Raw genomic sequence first — 12,471 nt, 5'->3', positions numbered from 1 at the left:
ACCTCTTCATTATCTCTAGAGGAAGAATCCTGCTCTCTACAATCTAATGAGGATAAATGTCCCTTCTGGAAAGAGCTTTTCTGTACTTATGGAAATTGCACTGCATTCCACTTTACTGTATTTAACGTCTATTATAGGTACTTCGAAATATCTTTGCAAAAGGTCCCCAAATAATCTCCTCATTTTCTTTTAAAAGAATTGAGGCACAGAGCATAGATGGTCTGTTTGAACTTAGAAGAACTAACTACACTCATATAAAGAGCAAATCTTGGGCTGGGGATGTGGCTCAAGTGGTAGTATGCTTGCCTAGTATGTGTGAGGCACTGGGTTCGATTCTCAGCACCACATAAAAAAATATATATATTGTGTCCACCTAAAACTAAAAAAAATGAATATTAAAAAAAAACTCAACCCCAAACAAAGTGAGATTTAAAAAAAAAAAAAGTCTTTTGAAAAGTCTTGTCACATTATGTACAATTAGAAAGCACTCAACAAACGAATCTCCCCTAGCACCAGTGTCTACAGTAGTGTGATCACTGTGGACTAAAAACCAATCTAGATTCTGGCCACTTAGTCCACAGTTCAACTGATGTGTCCCACATCCTGAAAAAGCAGATGGGACTTTTGATCAGCACGATTAATAGCTTCCTCCCTTGTAAAGAAATGTGGGAGACAGACCATACCAAGTAGAGCCAAATCAACATTTATGAATACAAGTCTAAGGAAAACTTAGGTCCCTTTTCATTTTCTATTGCTTTACAAGCATATTCACGTTTATTTTACATCCAAAAATCTGTCTTTCCAATCGAGGACCCTCAGGTGCCCCCCTGGACTTTGTTGATACTTTAAGTGCCCTGTAAACCAAGGGCTTCCCGGGGACACAGCCACACTCTCTGCTCTGAAGCATCTGTGTGCTGTTTAAATCCCTGTCACTTGAAGGATGGTTTTGGGGGTTTCCTGTTTGTTTTGGTTGTCTGGGTTGGGTTTTTGCTTTTATCTTTTAATCTATAAAGTGAGTTCCAGCTTCTTGACAAAAGAGAAGATTGAATTGCTAATGCTGAAAAAGACCTCTGAAGTCAAGCACTCTGCTCACTTCTCTGAAGCCTGAAGGGGGTGGTGAGCAGGCAGAGGGTTAAGAGGGGGCCTGCAGAGATGTACAGACATGCTTTGCAAATGATGGCTGTAAGAGGACCCCAGGCATGTGCTGACCTGAGGCTTACAGGGTTGCTGCCGTGCCTCTCAAGAGCCAGGATGATCTGGTCACATGGGGGAGTAAACAGATGCTGGGTTTGCAGGGTTGGGGGCCAGGGTACCCTCAGGAAGGTTGAGAGCTTGCTAGCTAGCATTGATTTGGATGTAGCTATTTATACTAGCACTTCTCAAAATTTAGCCAATATCCCTGCCTAAGAGAACATAAATTGCTGGACTCCATTCTCAAAACTCTGATTCATAGGTATGGAGTGAAGGCCCCCAGAATTCCTAACTAGTATTCAAGCGGTGCTGCTGTTTCCAATGAGACCATGGAAAGAGGAGCTTGAAATAAAACAGCAGCCAGGTAAGGAATGTAAATGTGAGAAGCCAAACAGTGGAAAGCAGTGGAGCTGAGAGGGGAAGGAGGGGCTCTGCCTGCAGCATTCATGTTGAAAAGACAACAACAACAACAACAATAAAAGCCAAAATGAAAGGATATGAGCCGGAACAACCCTGTCCTCTTGGAAGGCTTGAAGATCTCCTAGAATCCTTCTGTATATTACTGACATTCTGTTTACGACAGGTACAAACTGGATTATAACTTCATTGGATTTCATTCCTATATTTCAGTAGCATGAAACTGAAGTTCATGGAGAAAAGTAGAATATGCAACAGGAAAACCACAGTGAAAAACTTCAAAGAAGTATACTTTTTAATAACAATCACACACCCACCTAAAGACCTAAGGGGTGGGCTGCCCCCACCTTGGGAAGCTCAGGAGTAATGGCTGAAGGTCACGGGCAGGGGGCAGTGTGCAGGGCACAGCAGGGGCTGGCACTCATTGAAGGAGAGCAGCCCACCTGCAGGCCTATTCCATACCATGGGCTCTTCTGGATGCTTTTCTCACTTGTTCTCACACTGCTCTAAAGGTGGCCTTGTTGAAACATTAAAACATTTTATATGAAGATGAGGAACCTGAGATCCGACCTGGGAAGATCAGTGACTTTTCCAGGATCACAGCCCAGTGACTGTGGGCCTGGGGACTGAGAGAGGCCTGTGTTGCTCCTGACCATGTTGGTTTCTGTTCTCTGGCTGAACAATGTTGCTAAAGGTAAACTCCCTGTTCCACCTGGAAAAGGAAATGAGCAAATTTCCCCTCCTGACCACTCAGATAGCACAATCATTATCATTCCAGAACTCGATCTGTCCTTGAACTTTGCATCCAATGATCTGCAGAAAGTGGAAGGCAATGCAGAGGACAGTTTTGGGGACTGGCAAATCTGGCTTTAAATTCTGATTCCATGAACTCTCCTGTCATTCTGCCTCCGCAGGTAACACAACAGGTGGAGGTCAGTCACATCTAACTAATATGAGGATAAACGGCCAATGGCACAACTTAAAGTTAAATGACGTAAGTTGAATATTTGGGCATAACTCCTGGCAGGGGGCAGATGGCTCAGGGATGTTATTTCCCCCACCTTTTTTCTAGGTTATGTATGGGCAGGAGCACTCAGAAACTGTTTTCACGACTGCTTAACAACCCCCTTTTGTTTTTCTCAGCACCTTATCTTAACTCTTGTACTCTGGTTTCCTGTTCCACTGGTCTCTTCCGCTTTGCAATGCCCCTAATCTTTTACTGAGCAAAAAAATGTCTTTTGTCTCATTATCCCCTTCTAAAATGCAGGCTAGCCCAGATCCCAGCATTCCCTAGAGAACAGATGCTACTGAGGGGAGAGTTCAAGCACTCTGTCACTGCACATGCACCAGCACCAGCATATTCCGCAGTTTAGATTTTATGTTTGGTTTAATCTCTCCTGGTAATAAAAATAAATATTATAGAAAATAGTAATAAATACCATGGACACTTATTTTAAAAAGGAAAAATATGTTCTCTAAAATGCTGTAAGCCATAAAAAAAATCCACATAATATCCTCAAAGTATTTTTTTTTTTTTTACAGGCTTCCAAGTGCAGATGCGCATGCGCACACAAAGTTCCTAACTGGGTTCTCAACGTTCTTCTCTGGACATTACCTGATTCTTTCTCCTTTGTCGTTAGGAAAACAGTTTTAAAATGTGCTGGCGGTTGCACAGTGTTTCATCACGTAGCTTCCCTGCTTTCTCGTTTGTTGTGTGTGATTCCCTGGAGAAAGAGCCACGGTGCAATTACCTGTTTAAATTGCCATCACTTGCCAAACGGGACTAATGAGAAAGGGCATGGTTATGGCCCACGTTTAGTCTCTCAGTTTGTTCACCTAATGATTTGGAGGAAGTGCAGAGTCCTTGCAGCTGTGGCTTTGTGACACAGTTACCTAAAGTGGCAAAAATCCAGCATCCCCGGTGCTGAGAGCAGTCTTACCACAGGCTCTGCATGCTGCCTCAATGGCAACATTCCTTCAGGTTCCTTTTTGTTAGTGGAGGAAGGTGGCCTTCTTCTGCAAACACTTCTCAAGCAAATGAAAAATAAAGATTTGGGTCTCTTTTTTATTCTCTGATAACAATGTTTTTTAAAAAGGGTGCCTGAGTTCCAGATCTAAAACCAACCATGATGGCAGATTCACAGGGGTTCAGTCACATAGTCAACTGAAGCAATTTTCAATAGTGATTATTTTAAATAGAAATTACTTTATTGTTCATTTTCAAATTCCTCTATCCACTCTGTATTCATGACTGCTGTATGAATCCAAGCAATTTTGTCCTTCAGTGACCCTCTGTTTTCTAATCTGCAAAATGGAGGCAGTTCAAGTAGCTAATTCTTAGGTCCAAGTCATCCCTAAAATCCTATATTTCTCTATTCCGAAAGATGACTTCCTTTGGTTTCTAAAATTAAAACATAATAGAGTCATATGAGGGAACTTGTCTTTGAGGATGAGAAAGAATTTGTTTCAAAGCCTTATTAATTTTTCAGACATTGTTGTACATCAATTACACTAAAACTTTAGAAATTAAACACTGGCATAAGGTATGGCAATCAACTATGGCTGCTGATCATATAAAATATAAACAGGCCCCAAACCTGCTGAGTTAACAAAAAAATCTTGTTGTCAGGACACTATTAGTTTCGATAAAATCACTATTTTAGTAAGACACAATAAATGAAAATATCCCTTTATTTTGTAAGATAGAGTTTCACACGGGAAATGGTAGATTATCCAGAATTTCAATAGTTCAATATAATTAACAGCCAGAAGTGTTTTGGTGCTTCAATGAAAGTGCACCATAAAAAACTTATTTTGAGAAGTACTTTAGCAGTTACAAAGTTATCATGTAAAGACATGTTATTACATGCATGCATTCTTGCTAGGAGGTGGCTCTTTGGTATTTTTTATTTTATTTTATTTTTTAACTAACTCAATTTTTACATTCTTTGTTTGCCTCTAAATAATGTTAATCTGTTTGGTCAGAGCGTAGGTGATGGAGGTCAGTGCATTCTCTGGAATCCTGTAGGTGACCTCATGGTTGATGTCCTCTGTGGTATGGACACAGCTAAGGACCTGGAAGTTTGGCCAGAGCAGTGAAAGGTCTCCAGGGACCACCTCCCACACAGCTGCCACACTGCCCATTCCCACTCCTGTTTTCAAGGTGGCTCAGACCTTTCCAAGAAATGTCTAGCAGTAAGTTTGAGCCCAGCACTCCTCTCGGGCTCTGTGACAGAGCCCTGAAACCAGTCAGCCAGACATCTTGGAAGAGCAGCCAGTCTTCACGGGGGGCCTCCACGTCCCCTGACAAACATTTTCCTTTGCACTGAGTCTGAGAGGTTTGTCTGTCTGCCTCATGTTATTGTTCCCTTCCCTCCTCATGAGAAGCTGAACACTCCTGGCATTTTAGCAACGTGAGTTTTTGGCTCCTAAAATATTTAAAACAAACAAAAAGTGTCGGCTGCTTCAACTTTCGTTTTCACATCAATATTTCCTGGACTTTTCAAACACACACACACATACACTTTTCTGAAGGTTTTAAAGAGGACCCCTGATTTCAGAAATGAAAAAGGAATGGGAGGAAAGCATGGTGGTTTACTAAATTTGTGGCAAAGAATCAGAATGTGTGAATGGCCAGCCCGCAAGGCGTGTAGTTAAAATATAAGCTGTTTAATATCAACTTTATTGTTACCAACCTCTCAAATGCCTTCTCTACAAGCCAGGGCCTTGCAGAAAGCCATAAAAGGGAAGGAATATAATTTTGTTTGCTGGCTCTTACTGAAAATCTAAAATAGAATAGTAACAGAAATCATATTGGCCAGCTCTAACCAAGGAGTTGTGAAACTTGGTCTCAGAAGATTGTAAGTTATGGTAAAAATGTTGTAGTTACCATCCTATTGACAATGTTTTATAGGAGTTAAAACTTTTGTTTAACCAAAAATGATTGAAAGCAACAGACAGCAATTAAGTAGCTACTCACTTAGATCTTAAAATAACTTACAAAATATATTATAAACAATGATGTGGAGCTTTTTAAAATATGTCTTCATTTGAAAGATGACAGTTCATTTTTTTATTTCCTGGTAAGAATTCGGAGTCTTGCAATGAAATTTTTCAAGTCTATGTAATCGTATCTTTGTAATGACTCACTCATTCTTCCAGTTGATGGGCTGGAAGGGTAATAAAACTGTGTTGTTTATTTCATAAATTCTAAAATCTTTAAAGCAAATTTGGGTGAATGAAAGCTTGCAAAAACACTTCTATAGTAAGAAATGACTTGGCTCCTCTTTGAATTGTGGCTTTCTCAGAAAGTAACTCATTGGCTACGGCTTGAATAGCTTAACCCTTTGCAGTGTAAGTATGTGTGTGTACACATGATACATTTTGCAAAAATTCAAAAAGTTTGAATTACAGATGCATATATAAAATTGTGAGGCACACAGGGAAAATTTGGGCAAAATGTCCCTTAACCAGAACTCGAAAAATTACCATCAGCTCTGGGAACTTTTGCTGATGTAATAATAATATACACTAGGGTTCACCTTTAAAAATACCTCCCTCTGCCGACTACTGCATTATGACACGACATAATTACTGCTCTTCAAATGCAATTGTGAAAGTGGCTCTTACTGAAAATCTAAAATATGGAATTATTTTTTATTTATTTTCTAATTATAATTTTCAATCAATGTAATAGCCAAGGCTACATTCCAGGAACACAGTCAATTTATCTCTCTGTATTTTTTAAAGTAAAAAGAAAACGAAGCCTTTTCTGACTTTCTTTCTGAAATTACTTCCTTATTCTGTTGTGAAAACAAATTTAATCAGAAATTTAAATTTAAATATGAAACCCTTTATCAAGATATGCATGTAATTTGGGGTTTTTTTCTGGGCTTTGTTCTCCATAAGAACAATTTCTATGGTTCAGGCTCTAGTTCTGAAATAGCTTAAAAGTAGGATTATGTTTTTTAAGGAACCGAAACACCGATTTTCTGTCTTGACTGGCTTTATCAATGCCTCTTTCCTCCTTCCCTCCACTACCCTCTCACATACCTTTCCACAAGCCACCAACCAGCTGATCCAAGTTCTTTCCCAGCTCCATCAAGTGCTTTCCAGGTAGCCTGAGGGTTGTCCCTGGCCAGGGCAATAGGTGTGTTAGGGAGAAGAGTCCCTGAGACATTAAATACAAGCTACACAGGGCAATGTTATGAGTCAGCTGGCTTCTCTGTCTCCATAGCCTGAGGTCTGCCATGTTTGTGGAGGAGGTTGAGCAGTGGGTGCACTTACTTGCCGCTCTATGGGGAAATGTGGTTGCTTTAGAAATCAGAACAGCAAACCATGGCTATTCTGAACCTGCCAGAGAACAAGGACCCGCCTCCTTCCCCATTTACATCGTTTGGCTAACCAAGGGCCAGTACTGAAGGCTCTTTGGGGAAGAGTCTGGGGACTTCACCAGACTTCTCTTTGGCATGCTTTCCAGCTCCAGGCTGCAGTGTTTCCTGGGGGCTTTGAACATCTGAAAAGGCAAGAGCTCTAGTTCTCCATTCTGTATCAACCTGCCATCAGAAATTCTCTTGATTTTGGTTGCCCAGGTTGTTTTTTCTTCTCTTAGTTTTTTACCCATTTTATTTCCCAGCTGTCTATGAGGAAGACCGTTTATTTCTTGTCTATTATCAATGTTTCTGATGCCTACTCTTTTCTTAAAAAATGATGGGATAAGATATAAGAAGATACTGGGGGGTTGTTTTACATTCCACCCAAAGAAATTATTGACATTGCACTCTGATGGTCAAAATCCCCACACTCCAGTACGCAGGAGATGGCACGTCCTTCTGCTATCATTGTTGAGAGCCACAGCCAAAGGGGCCCCAGCAAACTTCCAGCTGCCAGCAAACTTCCAGCTGCCGGCTGATGATTGGCTCACAGTGGCCCCAGCAACATCTAGCTGATTGGCTCCTCCACAGAGCTGCTCATTGGGCTGTTTCCCTGCCCTTTCAGACCACGGAGCTGCTCATTGGGGGACTTCTTTGGCTCCGCCCATGCGACCCAGCCAATCGGCCTCAAGAGCAGGAGGATTGTGGGAGGTGGTGAGTTTTTTGTGGGTGAGAGGCTTGTGGAAGCCAGTGGTGGCAGTTGGGCTCTGAGGGTTTTTTTCCTGAGGAGCTGTTTTGCTTGGCGGTTGTAGTTCTAAAAATAAAGTTAGTTTCTTTTGACAAGTGGCTCCTGAATTGTGCCCAGCCAGACTGCGGCAATCATCATGTCAAAAGTCAACTTCTGGCCCTGAGAACACTTCCCCTTTGGGGTGACAGGAAATTCAGCCTCAGGCCTCTTCAACCTCCTTTCCTCTCACTGGCACCAGTTGTATTAGAGGAGGGAGATCATAGATGATACAGAAGCCATAAAAGGTGGTGCCTTTTCAAGGTTTCGCCCTTCTCTACGTGGGACCATCTGATTGTTGGTCCTGCATCTAGAGCTGTTCTGTATTTCAACAGAAGCCACAAATATGAATATTTTTGTGTGAATTATCCCAACTCCAAACATTTATTTAAATGATGCCATTTAAATAAAATATATCTTGGAGCCAGTTCAGCCCAGTGGTTGACATTCTTCAACTTCTGTCTTGAACTGAATAAATGATGGACGGGCAATGGCCTTCTGCTGCTTTCTGCCCTTCATGAAGGCCAGGGGTCAGCCTGGCTGCTGTTAACTTTTCAGGGTGGAAGGGCCCAGTGGAGATGCTCACTTAGCTGGACTCCCATCTAATATTGGGTGATTATTGTTTTTTAGGAGCACTTTGTGCTTCAGGATTTCCTTGGTGCTCAGGGTTGTGAATGCAGCAGTAATAAATTAATGATAGCAAACCATAGGCATTGCACAGGCCTGAAGAGGTGAAATTGTAGGAAAAGTTTGGTTCTTCTTTGGAAATTTTCCACAAATCCGTTGATATGAGGAATCTATTTGTAAAAGTAGAGACACGAGAGGTTATATTCCCAATACAGGATGGCCTTCAAAAGTCCAGGAAAGAGCTAGTAATGGAAGTCTGAATCTGGACGGGGAGGATGGGAGGAAAGGAAAGCAAAGATGCAAGAGGTGTGAGGAGTGCAATGGGAGGGTCTGGTACCAAACACACCCCCAGCCGCTGAGGGGAGGCAGAGCGAGCCCAGATTGCTGAGGTTGGAGGACCATGTGATTGAGAGGATGAATTTTCCCTTAATATACATTTTGATAAAGGAAGGTTTCACAGGATCTAGAATCTGTTGTATTTGAACCCTGAAGCTCTCCTCCTGAAACTCTCCACAGGCTTTCTAACATGACTGGGCCTGCTTTTAACCTCTCCTGTTTGGTCTAGAAAGTCCTTTACCACAAGACAGCACACCCTCCAGTCCTTATTCAGCATGCAGAGTGCCCAGTGTTTGCTTCTCTTTTACAGACATTAAATGTTCTGTTGTTTCTCAAACATGCCAGGCAAATGCTGCCATTTTGCTGTCCTGTCTGCAGTGCCCGCCTTCTCCTTCTGTGCCTGGCAAACCCAGTGCTGAAGGCACTGGCATTGAAGGTGCTGGCATGGCAGAGCCGTGCCAGGTCCCCTTGGCACGGCCATTCTTCCTCTCCTCTGTTATGGGCTGATGTTCATTTTAGATGATGATTCTGGATGCCTAAGACTTCCTAGATTTCTTCCAAAGTGTTCTATGAGACTTTAACAGATGACAAAATAATTCACAGTAGTCCACTGAATTTAGCAGCTTCCTAAATTTTATTGAGTATATCATGTATTCAGCTGAAATTGGTCAGCAGATATTTTTTCCCTCTTTAGGAATGTTAAGGTTTTAAATTATTTTGAATGTAGTATGTGTATGCAAAAACATATTTGAATATAATCAAACAATTTAGTGACATTCAAAAATAGATTCTTTTGAACGTTGCTCTTATTTTCAAGAAATAACATATTTGTTGATGACTCAGACATGAAAACATTATTTAAAAGATTGCTTAGCAAGCGTGAGGCTCTGGGTTCAATCCACATAAACAAACCAAATAAAATAAAGTACTGTGTCCATCTACAACTAAATAAAATTTTAAAAGTAAAAATAAAAAAAAAACATAGAGTGGTGGTTTATCAATTCTTACATAAAAGACTTGAATCCGCAGTACTTTGTTATGAGCATAAATATCAATGCTCTCAGGAGTTTTGGAAAACAGGTTTTCCTGTCACATTTACCAGTGTAATTATTATTTTAGAAATTAAATAATCAGAATTTGTTTCTTTGAACTAACCAAGAGCATGCCTCCATCTTAAGCAAAACTTCTGAAGGTTTTTATGTTTGTTATATTATCTGAAGATTTAGTATATTTCAGTTTCCTAATATTATAAGTTAAAAAATAAAATCATTGAACCATCATACAAACAAACAAAACCACCAGTTTTGAACGCCGTCCTTCAGTGTGGTGGACACGGAAAGCAGTCTTTGGCTCGTTTTATAATTTTCCTATTGGGCGAAAGGGGAAAGTGCTTCATGATTACACAATGACAGGACTGCTGGTTCACTCTTCCCTGCCTTTCGGGGACACACGGGTGGTTGGCTGCCAAATCACCAACAGCCACCAGTAGGTGTGGTTGAGGAGAGTGGCGAAGGACAGGAGGGCGGTCAAGGAGCTGTCTTCATTGTTACGCCCCATCACCGGCTCTGTGACCAGGGTCACTGTAAACGAGATCCACCGAGTTTATAAACTCTGTTGCATAAAAAGATATTTCCCCACATAGTACGAGGAAATTGCTCAACTGAAATGCCAGTGCTCCACTTTCTCTGATCATTTCACCACCAAAGCAGCTCCAGGCACTGCCATTGAACTGGAGGAAAAACTCCACAAGGGTCCAGGAGCCTGGGCGTTTCCAGCTCTCCCTGCTCCTTCCCCCACCTGGGAACGGTGAAAACAACTCGGGGCTGTGTACGGAATTAGAGTCATTTAATAGGGTATTATACTTTTAGAGCTGATAATTTCGTTCAGGAGAAATGAAAAGGCTGTACTATTTTTAAGGGTTGAATGACTGTGAACAATCTTTATTTAAGATGGGGTGCTTGTCCTGAACGTTAAATCAAGCCATGTTTATACAGGGGATACTCAACAAATGTTAGGTTCTGATTAACGGACTGATGGCTTGGCCAAAAGGAAATGGAGGACACCAAAGTACTGGGAATGGTAAAGGGAGCAAAGGGTAGAAGAAGAAAACTAGAATGATAGCCCCGTCCTTCCAATGGAGTCCCCTTAGATGCTGTCTGCTGATAGTAAAGTAGGCTCTTCCGGGAATATTTAAAATACATATTCATTAATTTATCAAATGCTAGAAGTACATATTTATTTAGCAAAATACTTCTTCAGTGGAAAGTTTGGATGTCCTTGTGAAACATTAGGAGATTTGATTCTCATTATCTGTTGTGTTGCTTTAAAATGGAATCTTTCATGTCTAAACCACAACTGGTGCCCGGTTTATGCATAAATTTCTGATTCTGGCAACAGGTGGAGGGGAGTATAGAGACTTGGGGGAACAGCTAATATTGACTTCTGTGTTTCCCAGGAGGGTTCTCAGAGCTGACTGTGAATGAGAACTGTGTTTCCACAGCCATGAACTGGGGGTTGAGAAAACCCAGGCAGTGAGCTTGATGGGGGAAAGGCGGCCTCTTCTTCTAATGTCCCCAGTTCTTTTCAGTAGGCATCATTTGCAGAATTTCAGTCAAGTCTTTCTGACTCTCAGAGGAATAGAAGAGTAGGGAAGAGAGACAGGCTTACCCTTCCCCTTGCTCAGGACTCCTGCACCCCGACCTTGAACTTGCCAACTCCCTGTTTCCACCACTCCAGCCTCATTCTCCTCCCCACCTGACCACTTTGTACTACATAGGTCTTGGTTCTCACCTCCATCTCTGACTTTGAACTTGATTAAAACCTTCCGTATTTATTTTCTTTTCCCCCAAGACAGTATGATATATGTGTTCATTTCCTGCAAATGATTGTCTCCTGCCCAAGGTCAGCTGAGGGTTCAAGTCACACTTCTTCCCACTGTACTTACACTACCACAGGGCATCCTCTCGATGGCTAGTCATCAGGAGGGTGTCCTTAGGAGTGGGTATCTATGGAAGGCTCAGAGACACCCCTCTGCCCCTGAGCAGGAATTCATTTACATCATCCCAAACAAACTACCTCTGTCTTCCAAACTCATTTTTCATAATTAGTAAATAACGTCTAAAAGAGATCTGTGGTCCAGCTCTTGCAGCGAGGTCAGAACGTGCAGTGACGGCTTGATGTGCAAAGGCCCTGGAGGAGTGGGCGTTTGCTCTGACACAGCGGCCAGGAGGAGTGGGCGCTTGCTCTGACATAGCGGCCGGGAGGAAGGCTCCCGGGGTCTGTGGGGGGTTGCTGCAGGAAAGGAAGATGACTATGAGGACCTGAGGACCGCTATCCATCCCCGCCTTCCTCCTGGCCTTCTGCACTCAGAGAGGTTGAGAGAAGGCGCAGTCCCTCCAAAACCACCCCACCTCCTGGGAGGGCCTTCAGTTCTCTCCACCGTCCGCCTGTGCTCTCCCCATGGCCCTTATGTCCTCTGGCCTCCCAGACTCCCGCCCTCGGTCCCATCTAGGGCCTGTGTTCTCCACGGGCTCCTTCCGCTTGCTTCCTCGGGTGTCCTCCCAGGGCATCACCACTGTCCCCTGCCCTGGATCTTCTTTAGTCACCTGCATCCTCATCTGGTTCAATGCAGTGTTTAGGTCAAGCGCAGGGCTAAGGCTTAGGAAAGGATTTTTTTTTTTCCAACAAAACAAGAAATCCAGAAATAGTTACTGGTGTTGATCATCAGCTCAGAAATGTTGGGAC

This window comes from Urocitellus parryii, chromosome 2 (assembly GCF_045843805.1).
Source record: "Urocitellus parryii isolate mUroPar1 chromosome 2, mUroPar1.hap1, whole genome shotgun sequence".
NCBI classification, from domain to species: Eukaryota; Metazoa; Chordata; class Mammalia; order Rodentia; family Sciuridae; genus Urocitellus; species Urocitellus parryii.
Note: the sequence above shows the minus strand (reverse complement) of the source record.